General features: G+C 41.3%; 1 protein-coding gene and 1 long non-coding RNA gene across 6 annotated transcripts in view; both read right to left on the bottom strand.

The window, feature by feature from the left end:
• Positions 1 to 21,838, bottom strand: part of brsk2a (BR serine/threonine kinase 2a) — a 433,387-nt gene that overhangs the window by 320,644 nt on the left and 90,905 nt on the right. The gene's annotated exons all lie outside the window — the stretch shown is intronic.
• On the bottom strand, positions 358 to 20,930 carry LOC118396275 (uncharacterized). Its single transcript, XR_004828164.2, has 4 exons — positions 20,733 to 20,930; positions 1,890 to 1,955; positions 1,433 to 1,523; positions 358 to 607 (listed from the first exon to the last, which is right to left on the bottom strand). It is a non-coding gene; the product is annotated as an uncharacterized LOC118396275 (long non-coding RNA).

The following is a 21,838-nucleotide window of genomic DNA, read 5'->3' as shown; positions in this document are numbered from 1 at the left end:
TTACTTTGGGAACGTTATTTTTCCAAACATAAAAATAGTGCCCCCTAGCTTCAAGAGGTTAAGACAGATATGTGCTTGTGATAAAACGTAATCCACAATTCTTTTTTATAAACTATAGATCCTATGTGGCTAAATGATGCTCTCTGGTGTATTTGGTGTATATTGGTTTAACAAACTGTAGTGAGGCTCATGATGATGTACCTGTATTGCTTGTTTGTTTTTTGCTTTTGAAGCGCTTTGAGATTGTTATGAAAAGCAACATAGACATGTGATTGGATAAAGATAAACATTGCCTCTTGGGCCCCTTACGGGCTTCGGCCCAGTCCTGACTCACACAATTGACCAGTCACATTCATTTATTATGCAGTTTATTTTAATAGTTTTATTAATCAGTTACCCCATGCCCAAGAATGACAAAGTAACCTGTCTAAATGACTATCGCCCTGTAGCACTCACATCTGTAGCCATTAAATTATTTGAAAGGCTGGTAATGGCTCACATCAACACCATCATCCCAGAAACCCTGGACCCACCAGAATTCAAATGCTGCCCCAACAGATCCACAGATGACGCAATCTTTATTGCACTCCATACTGCCCTTTCCCACCTGGAAAAAAGGAACACATACATGAGAATGCTGTTCATTGACTACTGCTCAGCATTCAACACCATAGTGCCCTCCAAGCTCATCACTAAGCTAAGGACCTGGGACTGAACACCTCTCTCTGAAACTGGAAGCTAGACTTCCTGATGGGCCACCCCCAGGTGGTGAGGGTAGGCAACAACACATCCACCATGCTCACCCTCAACACAGGGGCCACTCATAGGTGGGTGCTTTGTCTCGTCCTTTACTCCCTTTTCACCCACGACTGTGTGGCCTCGCACGACTCCCAAGACCATCATTAAGTTTGCCGAAAACACGACGATGAGACAGCCTATAGGGAGGAGGTCAGAGACCTGACAGTGTGGTAACAGGACGTCAACCTCTCCCTCAACGTGAGCTAGAAAAAGGAGCTAATCTTGGACTATAGGAAAAGGAGGTCCGAGCACTCCCCCATTCACATCGACGGGGCTGTAGTGGAGAGGGTTGAGAGACGCCACACACACACACACTTCATATACGCTGCTGCTACTCTCTGTTGATTATCTATGCATAGTCACTTCACCCCTACCTACATGTACCCCTACCTACATTACCTCAATTACCTCGACTAACCCATACCCTGCACATTGACTCTGTACCGGAACCCTTTCTATACAGCCTCATTATTGTTATTTTATTGTGTTACTATTTTTCCTTTAGTTTATTTAGCACATATTTCTTACTTACATTTAAAAAAACTGCATTGTTGGATAAGGACTTGTAAGTAAGCATTTCACCGGTAAGGCCTGTTGTATTCGGTATATGTGACAAAAAATTTGGGAACCCTACCTCCTCTCCTCCCCTCATCTGATGATTAGCAAGGCGGTAGCGGGCAGCAGCAGGCCGTCTACACTTATTCAGAGCTGGCTCCTGAGTTTTCCTGTGGTTGGCGGTTGCAGTGAACAAAATATAAATATATATATATCATTTACAGTATATGTTTCCTTTTTTTTGTTGCTGCGTCTTAGGACCCCCACAGGCCTGGGCCCAGGAAGCTTCAGCCACGTTAAGCCCCTGCGTTAATCCGGCCCAGCACACACACACAAACAATAAAGCAAATGGACATGAAAGACTGAGTGAAGAACTATCGAACACGATCACTTCAGAAGCACTGTGACACATATCGTCTTGTGTCAGTGCCACTGTAGCACAACCACTTTAGACCACAACACATAGCATAAATGTGCACAACATGTCTCTTACTGTTTTTGGCTTTATCGTTTACTAATGGAGGATGGTGTCTTACCCAGACTGATCACTAGAAATAGACGGCGATTTCAGACATTTGAAAAGGTCCCCAGAACACCTTTCTCTGTGAAGAAATAATAAAATAAAAACAATTGCCCAGCACTGGGAGCGAACTTGTGATGCTTAGAGCCAGATATCTCTTCTTAAACCACTGAGTTACCACAGTTCATATTGCTCCAACAAACCGAAATAATGATGATATTTAATGGTAATAGCGCATTGTTTTTTATTCTTTTATTTTAAGCCCTTCCCCAAACCATAGCCCTAACCTTAACTTTGAGTTGTTTCTGTTTTAACCCTGTAACCACATGGAATTAATCCTGTAACCATGCAGAATTAATGCATAAAAAAATAGACAATCATCCACATTCATTGAATTTCGAAGAGAATTCATGAGATCTTGTTGGTCTTACCTGTAGTGAAGAGAGACAGGAGATCAGGCAGGTGAAGGATCCCATCCAAACAGGAGGTAGAGGAAAAGTAAGAGAGGGAGAGAGCAACAATTAATTACAGCACTATGATTTAAAAACATCAATCACGTTTTCACATTTTTTAAATGGCTGTTGATGAATTTGTATCTTCATATTGACACACTTGGTATCCAAACATCACAAATGAATTAGCAATATAAAAGGCAATTAGTTACATATATGGAATTTCTATGGCACTTTTCATTACAGAATAACTACAAGATCACCCATATTTGTCCTCTTTCCATCCTCACTTCATTATGATTATCTTCAGTATATGGACCAAGCCCATGGGGAATCACACATCAAACAAGCTCATCCAGAGCCCTCCTTTCTCAAGTAAGAATTGGCCCTCTGCCCCTGGAACAGTCCCTATGGATCTCCCAATACTCCCTTCCCACCTCAATAGGGTCCTTACAGATCTCAGTGCAGCCACAGTGCCCCTTTTAGTGAATTCCCATCAACAGTTCCTAAGGGTCTTCCACACCCCTCACTCACACATCTAAGTCCCCATCACTACCTCCACCCTCCACCACACTCACGTCTGATGTGTCTCCAACCAATCTCCCTCCAACTTACTTCTGGCATTCCTTACAGTAGGGTTTCCCGAACTCAGTCCTGGGGCCACACCTGGCTACACATTTTGGTTTTTGACCTGGCACTACACAGCTGATTGAAATAACCAACTCATCATCAAACGTTATTTACTTGAATCCGATGTGTAGTGCTAGGGGGAAAAAACGAAATCATGAAGACCGCTCACCTATATCTGACATTCCCTATACAGAATTCCCAATGTGCCATCTTTCAACCCGTTCTTCTATAAGACTTGATGGCGATTACCGAAATTCCCCATGCCATCTCCTACCACTCCAACCATCTACAATGTATCACTTATCTCTACAGATCTCCCATGTCACCTCTCCCTTCCCTTCCCACTGTGTATGTGTTTTCCCAACCCTCTCTCCTTATTCCCTATGTGTCTCATCAGCCTCATCAGCGGATATGAGATCAAGCAGGTGGTGGGCCGATGCCGAAAACAGTGAAGTTGATCAATCTATGTCGAGGGAGGCGCTGATTTTTTGTATATGAAATATTCTTATGCTTAATGTAAAATGTGTTCGCAGCTTAAATTCTTGCACATTTTCTCAGAAAAAGTATATTTCAACACTGTCTGCTCAGGGACATTTGAGAACTGCTAAACTTATATGATTCCAAATGTGTCATTTCATATGTCTGATGTCTTCACTATTATTCTAGAAAATAGTAAAAGTAAAGAAAAACCCTGGAATGAGTCGGTATGTCCAAACTTTTGACCGGTACTGTGTATGTATATACAGTGCCTTGCGAAAGTATTCGGCCACCTTGAACTTTGCGACCTTTTGCCACATTTCAAGCTTCAAACATAAAGATATAAAACTGTATTTTTTTGTGAAGAATCAACAACAAGTGGGACACAATCATGAAGTGGAACGACATTTATTGGATATTTCTAACTTTTTTAACAAATCAAAAACTGAAAAATTGGGCGTGCAAAATTATTCAGCCCCCTTAAGTTAATACTTTGTAGCGCCACCAAAAGGTCGCAAAGTTCAAGGGGGCCGAATACTTTCGCAAGGCACTGTATGTATGTATGTATGTATGTATGTATGTATGTATGTATGTATGTATATATATATATATATATATATAGTACCGGTCAAAAGTTACATATATAAGACCACGTCCATATTAGGTCAAGAACAGCTCAAATAAGCAAATAGAAATGACAGTCCATCATGTCAGTCAATGCAGAAAATATCAAGAACTTTGAAAGTTTCTTCAAGTGCAGTCGCATAAACCATCAAGCGCTCTAATGAAAATGGCTCGCATGAGGACTGCCACAGGAAAAGAAGACCCAGAGTTACCTCCTCTGCAGAGGATAAGTTCATTAGAGTTAAGTGCACCTCAGATTGCAGCCAAAATAAATGCTTCACAGAGTTCATGTAACAGACGCATCTCAACATCAACTGTTCAGAGAAGACTGCGTGAATTACATTTACATTACATTTAAGTCATTTAGCAGACGCTCTTATCCAGAGCGACTTACAAATTGGTGAATCAGGCCTTCATGGTCAAACTGCTGTGAAGAAACCACAACTAAAGGACACCAATAACAAGAAGAGACTTCCTTGGGCCAAGAAACACGAGCAATGGACATTAGACCAGTGGAAACCTGTAATTTGGTCTGATGAGTCCAAATTGAGATTTTTGGTTCCAACCACCGTGTCTTTGTGAGATGCAGAGAAGGTGAATGGATGATCTCTGCATATGTGGTTCCCACCGTGAAGCATGGAGGAGGAGGTGTGATGATGTAGAGGTCCTTTGCTAGTGACACTGTCAGTGATTTATTTAGAATTCCAAACAAATTGAACCAGCATTGCTGCCACAGCGTTCTGCAGTGATACACCATCCCATCTGGTTAATGCTTAGTGGGACTATCATTTGTTTTTCAACAGAACAATGACCCAACTCAGCTCCAGGCTGTGTAAGAGCTATTTGACCAAGAAGGAGAGTGATGGAGTGCTGCATCAGATTCCATATATGTCCTTTCATAGTTTTGATGTAGTCACTTTTATTCTACATTGTAAAAAAATGTAAAAATAAAGAAAAAACCTTGAATGAGTAGGTGGGTCCAAACTTTTGACTGGTACTGATTTTATAAATATATATATATATATACACAGTGGGGCAAAAAAAGTATTTAGTCGGCCACCAATTGTGCAAGTTCTCCCACTTAAAAACATGAGAGAGAACTGTAATTTTCATCATAGGTACACTTCAACTATGAGAGACAAAATGAGGCTGGGTCTTTCAGCATGACAATGATCCCAAACACACCGCCCGGGCAACGAAGGAGTGGCTTCGTAAGAAGCATTTCAAGGTCCTGGAGTGGCCTAGCCAGTCTCCAGATCTCAACCCCATAGAAAATCATTGGAGGGAGTTGAAAGTCTGTGTTGCCTAGCAACAGCCCCAAAACATCACTGCCTGTAGAGGAGATCTGCATGGAGGAATGGGCCAAAATACCAGCAATAGTGTGTGAAAACCTTGTAAAGACAGAAAACGTTTGACATCTGTCATTGCCAACAAAGGGTATATAACATAGTATTGAGATAAACTTTTGTTATTAACCAAATATTTTCCACCATAATTTGCAAATAAATTCATTAAAAATCCTACAATGTGATTTTCTGGATTATTTTTCTCATTTTGTCTGTCATAGTTGAAGTGTACCTATGATGAAAATTACAGGCCTCTCATCTTTTTAAGTGGGAGAACATGCACAATTGGTGGCTGACTAAATACTTTTTTGCCCCACTGTTTTCTTTATCCCGTTATACTTGTGTGTATAAGTTAGTAGTTTTGGAATTGTTAGGTTAGATTACTCGTTGGTTATTACTGCATTCTCGTAACTAGAAGCACAAGCATTTTGCTACACTCATATTAACATATGCTAACCATGTGTATGTGACAAATACATTTGATTTGATTTTGATTTGAGCTACACTTGCCACGCTCAACTCTTGTGAAAAGCAAGAGCAGCAGCATAAATTATAAAAGGTATCTTTCTCTGCAGCAGTCGTGTTCGGATCTGACCCAGACCTGTGACGTTATTTAGAATTCTGGATTTGGACCCGCTCGGGTCATGGACCGGGTCTCGGTTATTTGGGTAAAGGTGAATCCGTGAAGACCTCTACTCCCTACCTCTCCCTCCCTCCCTTTTTCTTTCGCTCTCCCGCTCTCTCTCCTTCATATCTTTTCCACTTCTCCCTCCCTCCTATGCTGCTCCTCTCTTCTGTAATCACAGATAGAGGACAAATTGATTCAATCCAGCCCATGATTGGATGGATCAGGAAGCTGATTGGAGAGGGAACCATAAGGACCACGACTGAGTAACACTGCTGTTATATAAAACACACACACGTACACTCACACTCAAAGCCCAGCTGCATTGACTGCTGTCTGAAAACACTATGGGAGGTTCTCTCTTCTCTCATGTCTTAACCTCTCTAAAGCTTTTGCTATGTTTTTTTACTATTCAGCTGCATTCGGGTGGACAGAAACGGAACACAAAACACACTACACAAACACTCCTACTTGCTCACACCACCCGTTCTCACTCTGCCCACATCCCAATGTCAGTAACAGTACCATGGCTGTGGGCCAACTGAACACATGCACCAGAGATACTCATAGAGAACATTCAAGAGACAACACCTTGTTTTAGACATACCTACAGTGCCTGCAGAAATTATTCACACACAGTTACTTTTCTCCACATTTTGAAGTGTTACAAAGTGGGATTAAAATGTATTTAAATGTCATTGTTTGTCAACAATCTACAGAACTTAATATGTGAAAGAAAAAACAACATATGCAGTACCAGTCAAAAGTTCACACACCTACTCATTCCAGGGTTTCTTTATTTGTACTATTTTCGACATTGTAGAATAATAGGGAAGACATCAAAACTATGGAATAACACATATGGAATCATGTAGTAACCAAAAGAGTGTAAAACAAATAAAATAGTCACCCTTTGCCTTGATGACAGCTTTGCACACTCTTGGCATTCTCTCAACCAGCTTCACAAGTTAGTCACCTGGAATGCATTTCAATTAACAGGTGTGCTTTCTTAAATGTTAATTTGTGGAATGTCTTTCCTTATTGTGTTTGAGCCAATCAGTTGTGTTGTGACAAGGTAGGGGTGGTACACAGAAGATAACCCTATTGGGTAAAATACCAAGTCCTTATTATTACAATAACAGCTCAAATAAGCAAAGTGAAATGACAGTCCATCTTTACTTTAAGACATGAAGATCAATCAATCTGGAAAATGTAAAGAATTTTGAACGTTTCTTCAAGTGCAGTCGTAAAAACCATCAACCGCTATGATGAAACTGGCTCTCATGAGGACCGCCACAGCAAAGAAAGACACAGATTTACCTCTGCTGCAGAGGATAAGTTCATTAGAGTTACCAGCCTCAGAAATTGGAGCCCAAATAAATGTCAGAGTTCAAGTAACAGACACATCTCAACATCAAATGTTCAGAGGAGACTACATGAAATCAGGCATTTGTGGTTGATTTGCTGCAAAGAAACCACTACTACAGGACACCAATAAGAAGAAGAGACTTGCTTGGGCCAAGAAACATGAGCATTGGACATAAGACTGGTGGAAATCTGTCCTTTGGTCTGATGAGTCCAAATTTGAGACTTTTGGTTCAAACCGCCGTGTCTTTGTGAGACTCAGAGTAGGTGAATGGATGATCTCTGCATGTGTGGTTCCCACTGTTAAGAATGGGGAGGAGGTGTAGGGGTGCTTTGTTGGTGACACCATCTGTGATTTATTTAGAATTCAAGGCATACTTAACCAGCATGGCTACCACAGAATTCTGCAGCGATACGCCATCCCATCTGGTTTGCACTTAGTGGGACTATCGTTTGTTTTTCAACGGGACAATGACCAAAACACACCTCCAGGTGGTGTAAGGTCTATTTGACCAAAGAGAGTGATGGAGTGCTGCATCAGATAACCTGGCCGCCACAATCACCCAACCTCATCCCAATTTGAGATGGTTTGGGATGAGTTGGACCGCAGAGTGAAGGATAGGCAGCCATCAACTGCTCAGCATATGTGGGAACTCCTTCAAGACGGTTGGAAAAGCATTTCTCATGAAGCTGGTTGAGTGAATGCCAAGCGTGTGCAAAGCTGTCATCAAGGCAAAGGGTGGCTACTTTTAAGAATCAAACATTTTGATAGGGCTGAGATCCCGTTCATGGGATCAATATGACAACAGCCAGTGAAAGTGCAGGGCGCCAAATTCAAACAGAAATCTCATAATTAAAATTCTATCTTCAATAGGGAATGAGTTGAACATCAACCAACCTCAGATTTCCCACTTCCTGGTTGAACTTTTCTCAGGTTTTTGACTGCCATATGAGTTCTGTTATACTCACAGACATCATTCAAACAGTTTTAGAAACTTTGCTATATCAAATACTACTAATCTGCATATATTAGCAACTGGGACAAAGTAGCAGGCAGTTTACTCTGGGCACCTTATTCATCCAAGCTACTCAATACTGCCCCCAGCCATAAGAAGTTAACACTTTTTTGGTTACTACATGATTCCATATGTGTTATTTCATAGTTTGAATGTGTTCACTATTATTCTACAATGTAGAAAATAGTAAAAATAAAAATCCTTGAATGAGTAGTAGGTTTGTCCAAACTTTGGACTGGTACTGTATATTAAACACTTTAGATAAGTATTCAACCCCTGTAGTCAATACATGTTAGAATCACCTTTGGCAGCGATTACAGTGGTGCATCTTTCTGGGCAAGTCTCTAGGAGCTTTGCACACCTGGATTGTACAATATTGTCCCATTATTCTTCAAGATATTTGTCAAGCTCTGTCAAGTTGGTTGTTGATCATTGCTAAACAGACATTTTCAAATCTTGCCATAGATTTTCCAGACGATTTTAAGTCAAAACTGTAACTAGGCCACTCATGAACATTCAGTGTCTTCTTGGTAAGCAAATCCAGTGTATATTTGTCCTTATGTTTTATGTTATAGTCCTCCTGAAAAAGTGAATTTGTCTGTCTGAAAATCTATTGCAAGACTTAAATGGTTGTCTAGCAGTGATAAACAACCAATTTTGAAAATAATAATAATGTGCAAATATTGTACAATCCAGTTGTGCAAAGCTCTTAGACTTTATATGCACAGTTGTAATCACTGCCAAAGGTGCTTCAACAAATGACTGACTCAGGGGTGTGAATACTTACAGAAATACACATCTAATTTACATATTCATTTTTGAAATGTTTTCACTTTGTCATTATCGGTTATTGCGTGTAGATGGCTGTGCTGTAACACAACAAAATGTGGAGTAAGGCAACTGGTATGATTACTTTCTAAAAGGTACTGTATATTTGCCCATTGTAGACGTGACTAGAAAGTGACTTTTTAGACCTGAATGCTAAAACATTAAAGGTCCTGAAAGTTTACCCATTTTGCATACCCTACCAAACCATGAAACATCCAGGTCTTCATCACTGGACAAGATAAACGGTTGCAATTTATATAATTTAAAAGCTTCCAAACAGGGTTGTCGAACTATTTCATAATTTTATCTAAACAAATATTGTTTTATAACTATCTTTTTTTAACCTTTATCTTAATATTGGTCAACTCAATGTATTTGGTCATATTCAGATACACTACATGACCAAAGCTGTGTAGACACCTGCTCGTCAAACATCTCGTTCCAAAATCTTGGGCATTAAGATGGAGTTGGTCCCCCCTTTGCTGCTCTAACAGCCTCCACCTTTCTGTGAATGCTTTCCACTAGATGTTGGAACAATGCTGCGGGGACTTGCTTCCATTCAACCACAAGAGCATTGGTGAGGTCGGGCCCTGATGTTGGGCGATTAGGCCTGGCTCGCAGTCGGAGTTCCATTTCATCACAAAGGTGTTTGATGGGGTTGAGGTTAGAGCTCTGTGCAGGCCAGTCAAGTTCTTCCACTCTGATCTCTACAAACCTTTTCTGTATGTGCTTCACTTTGTGCACAATGGTATTGTCATGCTGAATCAGGAAAGGGCGTTCCTCAAACTGTTGCACAAAGTTGGAAGCACAGAGTCGTCTAGAATGTCAAAATATGCTGTAGCGTTAAGATTTCCTTTCATTGGACCTAAAGGGGCTTAGCCCAAACCATGAAAAACAGCCCCAGACCATTATTCCTCCAGCACCAAACTTTACAGTTGGGACTATGGATTCGTGCAGACTGCTTTCTCCTGGCTCATTCTGTGAGCTTGTGTGGCCAACCACAACAGACAACACAACAGTAGTAGGCTTGATTACCAATGATGACGAGACAGCATACAAGGAGAAAGTGAGGGCTCTGGGAGTGTGGTGCCTGGAAAACATTCAACTTCAACAAAACAAAGTAGATGATTGTGCACCCCCCTATCTACAGTTTAAGCTGGAAGTTTACATACACCTTAGACAAATATATTCAAACTTTGCTTTTCACAATTCCTGACATTTAATCCGTGGAAGAATTCCCTGCTTTAGGTTATTTAGAATCACCACTTTATTTTAAGAATGTGATATGTCAGAATAATAGCACAGAGATTTATCTATTTCAGCTTTTATTTCTTTCATCACATTCCCAGTGGCTTACATACTCAATTAGTATTTGGTAGAATTGCCTTTAAATTGTTTAATTAACTTGGGTCAAATGCTTCGGGTAGCCTTCCACAAGCTTCTCACAATAAGTTGGGTGAATTATGGCCCATTCCTCCTGACAGAGCTGGTGTAACTGAGTCAGGTTTATAGGCCTCCTGGCTTGCACACAAATGGTCTATGGCATTCAGGTCAGGGCTTTGTGATGGCCACTCCAATACCTTGACTTTGTTGTCATTAAGCCATTTTACCACAACTTTGGAAGTATTCTTGGGGTCATTGTCCATTTGGAAGTGTCATGTTCGTTATATGGATCGGACCAAGGCGCAGCGTGGTATGCGTACATTATTATTTAGTTAAAGAATGAAACACTGAACAAAATAACAAAACGAAACGTGAAGCTATACAAAAGAGTGCTGACAGGCAACTACACATAGACAAGATCCCACAAACACCAAAGGGAAATGGCTACCTAAATATGATCCCCAATCAGAGACAACAATAAACAGCTGCCTCTGATTGGGAACCATATCAGGCCACCATAGACATACAAATCACCTAGACCTACAAAAACCCTAGACAATACAAAAATGAGCGTACCCACCCTAGTCACGCCATGACCGAACCAAAACATAAAGAAAACAGATGTCTAAGGTCAGGGCGTGACAGGAAGACCCATTTGCGACCAAGCTTAAACTTCCTGACTGATGTCTTGAGATGTTGCTTCAATATATCCACATAATTTTCCTGCCTCATAATGTCATCTATTTTGTGAAGTGCACCAGTCCCACCTACAACAAAGCACACCAACAACATGATGCTGCCACCCCTGTGCTTCACGGTTGGGATGGTGTTCTTCGGCATGCAAGCCTCCCCCTTTTTCCTCCAAACATAACGATGGTCATTATGGCCAAACAGTGCTATAAAAATTTCATCAGACCAAAGGACATTTCTCCAAAAAGTACGATATTTCTCCCCATGTGCAGTTGCAAACTGTAGATTTGCTTTTTTTACGGCGGTTTTGGAGCAGTGGCTTCTTCCTTGCTGAGCGGCATTTCAGGTTATGTCGATATAGGATTCATTTTACTGTGGATATACATATTTTTGTACCTGTTTCCTCCAGCATCTTCACAAGGTCCTTTGCTGTTGTTCTGGGATTGATTTGCACTTTTCGCACCAAAGTATGTTCATCTCTAGGAGACAGTATGCGTCTCCTTCCTGAGCGGTATGACGGCTGCGTGGTCCCATGGTGTTTATACTTGCGTACTATTGTTTGTACAGATGACGACGTGGTACCTTCAGGCATTTGGAAATTGCTCCCAAAGACAAACCAGACTTGTGGAGGTCTACAATTTATTTTCTGAGGTCTTGGCTCATTTCTTTTGATTTTCCCATGATGTCAAGCAAAGAGGCACTTAGTTTGAAGGTAGGACTTGAAATACATCCACAGGTACACCTCCAATTAACTCAAAAATGTCAATTAGCCTATCAGATCTTCTAAAGGCATGACATCATTTTCTGGAATTTTCCAAGCTGTGTAAAGGCACAGTCAAGTTAGTGTATGTAAACTTCTGACTCACTGGAATTGTGATACAGTGAAATAATCTGTCTGTAAACAATTGTTGGAAAAATTACGTGTGTCATGCACAAAGTAGATGTTCTAAACGACTTGGCCAACATTTTGATTGTTAACAAGAAATGTGTGTAGTGGTTGAACAACGAGTTTTAATAACTCCAGTGTATGTAAACTTCTGACTTCAATTGTACATAAATAGGACTGCAGTGGAGAAGGTGGAAAGCTTCAAGTTCCTTGGTGCACACATCACTGACAAACTGAAATGGACCACCCACACAGACAGTGTGTTGAAGGCACAACGGAGCCTCTTTAGCCTCCTGAGGTTGAAGAAATTTGTTGTGTCACCTAAATCTCTCAAACTTTACAGATGATCAATTGAAAGGATCCTGTCGGGCTGTATCACCACCTGGTACGGCAACTGCACCACCCGCAACCGCAAGGCTCTCCAGGGGGTGGTGCGGTCTACCCAACTTCCTGCCCTCCAGGACACCTACAGCACCCAATGTCACATAAAGGCCAAAAAGATCATCAAGGACATCAACCACCTGAGCCACTGCTTGTTCACCCCGCTATCATTCAGAAGGCAAGGTGCATCAAAGCTGGGCCCGAGAGACTGAAAAATAGCTTCTACCTCAAGGCCATCAGACTGTTAAACAGCCATCACTAGCACATTGGAGGCTGCTGCCTAAAGGCATAGACCAGAAATTACTGGCCACTTTAAGGAATGGAACACTAGACACTTCATTAATATTTACATTTCTGGCATTACTCATCTCATTTGTATATACTGTATTCTATACTATTCTATGGTATCTTAGTCACTTAATAATTTTTACATATCCTGCATTACTCATCTCATATGTATATACTGTTTTCTATACTATTCTACTGTATCATAGTCTGTTCCACTCTGACATCGCCCGTCCATTAATATATAGTCTTAATTCATTCCTACTTAGATGTGTGTGTATTGGGTATATAATGTGTAATTTGTTAGATAAGTAGTGCACTGTCGGAGCTAGAAGCACAAAGCATTTTGATACACCCGCAGTAACATCTGTTAATAACGTGTATGTGACCAATAAAAATAGATTTTCAAGCCTCTGAACACCTAAAATCATGCCTCATACCCTCATTCAATCACTGCTGTGATCCCTTTCCAACACTGTAAGTAGCCCTCTCAATCCCATTCCCCATAATATTGTACTTTAAATATCTTTATTAAATGGTTTAGGTTAAAATAATTAGTCTTTGATTTTTGAAATACACTTTGCCGTCTGTGCGTTCCGCACCTATACCGTGGGTCTCCCATCATCCTCCATTTTCAAGTCACCAGCCTCCACTGACACACATGGATGTAGTGTTGTAGATACAGTGGGGCAAACAAGTATTTAGTCAGCCACCAATTGTGCAAGTTCTCCCACTTAAAAAGATGAAAGGCCTGCAATTTTCATCATAGGTACAGACATGACAGACAAAATGTGAAAAAAAATCCAGATTATCACATTGTAGGATTTTTAATGAATTTATTTGCAAATTATGGTGGAAAATAAGTATTTGGTCACTTACAAACAAGCAAGATTTCTGGCTCTCACAGACCTGTAACTTCTTCTTTAAGAGGATCCTCTGTCCTCCACTCGTTACCTGCATTAATGGCACCTGTTTGAACTTGTTATCAGTATAAAAGACACCTGTCCACAACCTCAAACAGTCACACTCCAAACTCCACTATGGCCAAGACCAAAGAGCTGTCAATGGACACCAGAAACAAAATTGTAGACCTGCACGAGGCTGGGAAGACTGAATCTGCAATAGGTAAGCAGCTTGGTTTGAAGAAATCAACTGTGGGAGCAATTATTAGGAAATGGAAGACATACAAAACCACTGATAATCTCCCTCGATCTGGGGCTCCACGCAAGATCTCACCCCGTGGGGTCAAAATGATCACAAGAACGGTGAGCAAAAATCCCAGAACCACACAGGGGGGACCTAGTGAATGTTTGCTAGAGAGCATTTGGATGATCCAGAAGAAGATTGGGAGAATGTCATATGGTCAGATGAAACCAAAATAGAACTTTCTGGTAAAAACCCAACTCGTCGTGTTTGAAGGACAAAGAATGCTGAGTTGCATCCAAAGAACACCATACCTACTGGGGGTGGAAACATCATGCTTTGGGGCTGTTTTATCTCAATACTTTGTTATATACCCTTCGTTGGCAATGACAGAGGTCAAACATGTTCTGTATGTCTTCAAAGTTTTCACACACTGTTGCTGGTCTTTTGGCCCATTCCTCCATGCAGATCTCCTCTAGAGCAGTGATGCTTTGGGGCTGTTTTTCTGCATAGGGACCAGGATGACTGATCCGTGTAAAGGAAAGAATGAATGGGGCCATGTATCGTGAGATTTTGAGTGAAAACCTCCTTCCATCAGCAAGGGCATTGAAGATGAAATGTGGCTGGGTCTTTCAGCATGACAATGATCCCAAACACACCACCCGGGCAACGAAGGAGTGGCATCGTAAGAAGCATTTCAAGGTCCTGGAGTGGCCTAGCCAGTCTCCAGATCTCAACCCCATAGCAAATCTTTGGAGGGAGTTGAAAGGCAGTGTTGCCCAGCAACAGCCCCAAAACATCACTGCTCTAGAGGAGATCTGCATGGAGGAATGGGCCAAAAGACCAGCAACAGTGTGTGAAAACTTTGTGAAGACATACAGAACATGTTTGACCTTTGTCATTGCCAACGAAGGGTATAACAAAGTATTGAGATAAACTTTTGTTATTGACCAAATACTTATTTTCCACCATAATTTGCAAATAAATTCATTAAAAATCCTACAATGTGATTTTCTTGATTTTTTTTCTCATTTTGTCTGTCATAGTTGAAGTGTACCTATGATGAGCATTACAGGCCCTCTCTCATAAGTGGGAAAACTTGCACAATTGGTGGCTGACTAAATACTTTTTTGCCTCACTGTATATGGTAGCTCCCGGGTGATGCAGCGGTCAAAGGCACTGCATCTCAGTGCTAGAGTTGTGACGACAGACCCTGGTTCGATCCCGGGCTGTATCACAACTGGCCGTGATCGGGAGTGCCATAGGGTGGCGCACAATTGGCTCAGCGTCATCCGCGTTACAGGAGGGTTTAGCCGGGGTAGGCAGGTCATTGTAAATAAAATGTGTTCTTAACTAATTAAATAAAGGTGAAATATATATTTATTTTTAAAGTAGTAGAATAGGGGCCTGAGGGCACACACTTAATGTGTTGTGAAATCTGTTGTGAATGTATTGTAACGCCTTAATTTTACCTTGGCAGCAGCTAAATGGGGATACATAATAAATACAAATACTAGAGGCTGTACGTTTACTTCTCACTGCAACCTCCCTCCAGGTCTTTGATCACTACTTCGTTTCCTCTGTGTCCCATTCCTCCAAACCGAGCCACTCAGTCCCTCCCCAGATGGTCATGTGCCATCAAATTTTCGCTCTCGCTCTCCCACTACTCTCTCCTCTTTTATTATATAATATTTTCTGCTAAATTCTTCTCCCTCCTGCCTCTTCGATAATAATCTCCTAACTTTCCCGCATCCTATGACTCAAACTATCCCTTTTCCTCCCTGCTGGCTCGGCCTTCCCCTCCTGCTCTTTGGAAGCTCTTCGCGAGCTTGCAGAACAGGCCAGCGGGCAGCTGAGTGAAAATGGAGGAAAACTACTTCTGTAGAACATATTATCCTTTCACTCCCTCCCTCTACTTTCTCTTCCTCTGTATCCACTTTCTATCACTCTAAATTTCAAGCTTTTGCCTCTAACCCTAGGAAACCATTTTTTCTAAAGTATAGCACTATATTGGGAATAGGGTGCCATTTGGGATGTAGACATAATTTAATCTGAGACACAATCCATGTAAAAGGAACCATTACCACCAACAGGTGAAGTTCATTGGCACATGTCAAATGAAAGAGTCTAAATGTTGTAAAGTAAAGGCATAAATAAAAGTTTTCCACCTTACAAATTAGGCAATCGAGTACAGAACCACATTTTATTGAACAGTTTGGGGTATGGCCTTGTCTCCGAGGTATGCTCCTCTGAGCCAGATCCTAATGACAGGTTCTGATGACGGGCATTCAGCTGCTGGTGGTAGGAAGGTGGATGATCGTTGTAAGACTGGTGCTGCAAAACAGCAATTGAGAGACAAGGGGTGAGTTGACATATTAGTATTATTGCACGAGTGAGCCCATAGGTTAATCAGCAAGCATTGTCGCAGTCTTAGTGGCTGAAGTTAACCTCAACCCAGGCCCCCTCCTTGCTTTGAAACACAAGAAAACTGCAACCCTGCCACCTGGTTTGCTAGAAAGCGGAGTGATGGTCTGGAGCAATGCAACCACTTTCAAATTCATAGATGGAGCTATGGAGGTAAGACCACACATGAATCCTTCCATTACTAAACTCTCCTTTCTCTACACATGGCTAAACGTTCCAACACAAACTACTGTAATTAGAGCTACGGAAATGCAGTATGTACCAAGCCAGCACATGCACTTCCCTCAAAACAATGGATGTGATCATGATGGCAGAGGATGTGATATAGAAGCCTGAGGACTTCCAGGCCTGAGGACCAGAGAGGGGGAAGAGCCTCTTACTGTGGCTGAGACAGCTACAGAGACAGGGACTTTTACGGAACCCTGCACCCCTGGCCCCTCCATCCCTCTCAGTTGTCCATCTTTCCACCCATCCACCCTCTTCATTCACCCTGCTCCTCTAAGTCATCTTTAGCCACATAGACAAGCCAGGAAGTGCCCTTCGGGAGTACCTATTAAAGATGTGTGCGTGCGCGTGTGTGGGAGTGCGTGACATCCTTAACCCCATTCTGGCCTCTAAGTTCCTGTTAGGTCACTAGGTCTGATGTGACAACCCTGATGATAAACAGGCCTGTTTTTCTGACCTACAGTCAACACTTTGGAAAGATGACTATAATCTCATTCTTCTCCTCATCCTACCTCTTCCCCCTTATACATTGCAGTGTGGATTAAGAGATTGTAATTTAGTGTGACGGGGCATTCGTTATAAACATATTCAAGCATAAATCCCACCTCAGTGGGAGTGTGACGGAAATGATTGGTAAGGTCATACCTACTCAAAACGCCCACACACAAACACACACGCTTGGTCACAGGGGCTTTGTCTACATCTCAGCACAACAAAGGAGATATTGGGAAATGTTATAGTGCCTTTAGTAAGTATTCACACACTGTCTTTCTGTTTTTGTTGTGCTGCAAGGTTGGATAAAAATGTATTGAATTGTACTTTTTTTGTCAATGATCTACACAAAATACTCGTGCCAAAATGGAAGGAAGATTCTAGAACTGAGAGTCTTTCTGGGTAAGAGTTTATAGTCCTGCTGAAATGTGAATTTGTCTCCCATTGTCTGTTGGGAAGCAGTCTGAAGCAGGTTTTGCCTGGGCTTAGCTGAATTCCATTTATTTGTATCTTTAAAAATAACTCCCTAGTCCTTTCTGATGACAAGCATGCCCATAACATGATACAGCAAAACACCAGCCTTGAAAATATGAAGAGTGGTACTCAGTGATGTGTTGGATTCTCACCAAACATAATGCTTTGTATTTGTATTCAAGACAAAGTTAATTGCTTTGCTACATTTTTTGCAGTTTTACTTTAGTGCCTTATTGCAAACGAGATGAATGTTTTGAAATATGTTCTGTCCAGGTTCCTTTTCACACTCGCATTTAGGTTAGTATTGTGTAGTACCTACAATGTTGTTGATCCATCCTCAGTTCTCCTATCACAGCCATTAAATTCGGTAACTGTTTTAAAAAGTCACCATTGGCTTCATGGTGAAATCCCTGAGCGGTCTCCCTCCTCTCCGGCAACTGAGTTAGGAAGGACACCTGTATCTTTGTAGTGACTGGGTGTATTGATACACCATCCAAAGTGTGATAAATAACTTCACCATGATCAAGGGGATATTTCATGTCAGCTTTTGTTCTTTACCCATCTACTAATAGGTGCCCTTCTTTGTGAGGCATTGGAAAACCTCCCAGGTCTTTGAAGTTCACTGCTCTACTGACAGATCTTATAGATAATTGTATGTATGGTCTACAGACATGAGGTAATCATGAAAAAAAATATGTTAAACACTATTAACTTCTTGCGACTCCAAACCCGTATCCGGGAGCGTAATCATAGCCTCAAGCTCATTACCATAACGCAACGTTTCCTGTTCATGAAAATTGCAAATGAAATGAAATAAATATATTGAAACACAAGCTTAGCCTTTTGTTAACAACACTGTCATCTCGGATTTTCAAAATATGCTTTTCAACCAAAGCTACACGACGAGCATTTGTGTAAGAGTATTGATAGCCAAGCATAGCATTAAGCAGGCAACATTTTCACAAAAACAAGAAAAGCATTCAAATAAAATTAACTTTGAAGAACTTCGGATGTTTTCAATGATGAGACTCTCAGATAGCAAATGTAAATTTTTTCCAAAAATATTATTTGTGTAGGAGAAATGGCTCCGTTTTGTTCATCAGGTTTGGCTAAGAAAACAACCCCGAAAATGCAGTCACTACAACGGCAAACTTTTTTACAAATTAGCTCCATAATATCGACAGAAACATGGCAAACGTTGTTTAGAATCAATCCTCAAGGTTTTTTTCACAATTCTATTCGATGAAAAAAATCATTCCTGGCAGTTGGTTTCTCAGAGGCAAATGGAAAAATACTGCAGCTGGAGATTACGCAATAATTGTGACGGAGGACACCAAGCAACCACCTGGTAGATGTAGTCTCTTATGGTCAATCTTCCAATGATATGCCTACAAATACGTCACAATGCTGCAGACACCTTGGACGAACGGCAGAGAGCATAAGCTCGTTCACGGCACATTCACAGCCATATAAGGAGACGATAGCAAAACAGAGCTTCAAAAATTCTGCTCATTTCCCGTTTGAGTTTCCTCTTGGTTTCGCCTGTAGCATGAGTTCCGTGGCACTCACAGATAATATCTTTGCCGTTTTGAAAACGTCAGTGTTTTCTTTCCAAAGCTGCCAATTATATGCATATTCGAGCATCTTTGTGACAAAATATTGTGCTTAAAACGGGCACGTTTTTTTATCCAATAATGACATAGCGCCCCCATAGGTTGAAGAGGTTAAGACAAGGTTGTTTTTACTGCTCTGTTTGTCAGTGTCGGCAGAGTAGGCTACTATTTTGCGTGGTATTATCTATCATATAAGGTGTAGTAGAATTGCATGAATAAAAGGCTAAACAGTTTCTGTTTGAGACACCTGCAGAGAGTGGGGTCACAGCCAGGATCACCATTGTTACAGTGCCCCTGGAGCAATTAAGGTTTAGTGCCTTGCTCAAGGACTCAGAGACAGACGATTAGATTTTTTTTCCCACCTTGTTGGCTCCGGTATTCGAACCCAGCAACCTTTCGGTTACTGGCCTCGAGGCTACGTGCCACCCGTCTGTGCATACCTACATGTGTGTGTTCATTTCTGCTTGTGTTTGTCTCCCATTATTCCCCTCTCTCTGTACACCATATACGATAGCCTCTGTTATCTATGGTTTAATGAAACTTAAATGACTTCACTCAGGAAAACAGATTACGGGTGCTTAATTCCTTATGTTTCATCCTAAAATGCTGTTGTCGAGGAGAGCTTCCTGAGCTGGCGGAAGGAAACAGCGAAAACATTTACCCATTAGGAAGAACAGAAATACAGGTATACTGAACAGAGGAGGAGCTCTGTGCTCAGGCTCCGTCTGTCTCTCTTTCACTTTTTCTTCTTATATCCCCTACACTCTTGTTTAAATTAACAGGGTAATAACTAACATATCAAGAAGCTTGGGGAAAACTGTGAGGAGAAAGAGAGAAAGAAGGAAAGAGAGTGACGGGATAGAGAAGAGGTGGTAAGGGCTTGAAATGAATGAGCGCTGATCAAGGTTTGAACACACGAAACGGAAAGCAAAATCAGAGCTAATCAGCGCCGAGTCCAGCACACTAAGCCATCAAAGGTTCCGTGCTGTAACGGTTTTGACTTGAGGTTATTATTTATAGGGTTGCCAGGTAGGTTGTGCCTACCAGAGAAAACATTGGTTTCTCATTTTGGTTTGGTTTGGGAGGGAATGAGTCCCATCTGGTCCGTCAAGTCTACAACAATACAAAGGACTTATGTAAAAGTCGGGATGGAAATACAACTTTTCATAAACCCTTAAAACATTGGAAAGAACTTCAAAAACTACTATTCTTTTGCGTGGGTTGTATTACCAACAAATTATTACACACATAATAATAACACAATGAGTTCTGGTTCATCCAGAAATGTCCTGTACCTCGGGCCTAAAAAGAGTCCAAGCCCGGTAAAGGAGTTAAAGGGAACTCAAGTGACTTTCTTCACGCAATGTCTGTCCGTTTATTCAGTGTAGCGTAAACCCAGTATTAATCATACAAACAATATAAAGCCTATCAACGAACTAAGTCCTCCCCTACACCTAAATACACAAATCATCACAGCATACATCAAAACAAATGAAATACCGTATACAAAATGTTGTAGTCGGTGAGTCAGAAAATCCAAGCCGCCAACAGATTTCCACCGGAGAAAGGCCACGAAGAACAGAGACGTGTAGTCCACGGACGCAAAGAGTGGATCGGATCCTGGGTAAACTCTATTAGGCTATAAAACAACCGGAATAGAAAAGCTTCGGAACTGAGGGTTGAACACGTCTCCATCACAACCCCACTTTTGCTCAGCTGATGCTGGCTATTTAATTGGGAATTAAAGGGAAAGCGCCCTATTGGAAGGAGAAGCACTGAGACGGTTCAGAAAAATTCAGGTCTGTCACAGTGCTGCCGTTTTTAACGGAAATTACCCCATTAACTCACCCTTCACCTTATTTGGTGTAACTGCTCTCTGAATATTCTACTGGCATATCCAATTTTAAGTCTTTAACCCTTTACACTTGTGGGAATTGGCCTATATGGAAAGGGCTACATTGACATTTCTTAAAGAAGAAATATGAAAAGTAGCGTTCTAAGGCACTATCTCAGTACTAGAGGCATCACTACAATCCCTGTTTCGATTCAAGGCTGTATCACAACCGGCCATGACTGGGAGTCCCATAGGGTGGCGCACAATTGGCCCAGCGTCGTCCGGGTTAGGGTTTGGCCGGGGTAGGCCATCATTGTAAATAAGAATTTGTTCTTCACTGTTAAATAAAGGTCGATTACTTTTTTTATAACCATGGTAGCAATTGAAAGGGAACAATTTGGAGATAATGGAAAAATGATTAGACCAAAGTTGAGGACAAAACAGTTCACCAGACACAAGACTGAATCCAAACATTACACTGTTGATTTCATGTGCATTTTACTTTTTGCTAAGTTAGTTGATAAAGAAATCAGAAAATACTCTCGCTACACTCAGTAACATGATAACACCATTCCTGGAAAATGTGTGGTAGACAAAACAATTACAAGGGTTTGACTGAGAGGACCAACTGGTGTGTATACTATCCAAAAGCGGCCCATTATAAATTGCAATCTGGGTCAGTTGGGCATGATTTGAAAGCTTGTTCTATTGCCAACATGACTAGCTAAGTAATTTTGGCGTGCATAGATCGGAGTCATGAGTGCATTCAGTT

Source organism: Oncorhynchus keta, chromosome 17, assembly GCF_023373465.1.
Source record: "Oncorhynchus keta strain PuntledgeMale-10-30-2019 chromosome 17, Oket_V2, whole genome shotgun sequence".
Lineage (NCBI taxonomy): Eukaryota > Metazoa > Chordata > Actinopteri > Salmoniformes > Salmonidae > Oncorhynchus > Oncorhynchus keta.
This window is presented reverse-complemented; position numbering and strand designations above follow the sequence as displayed.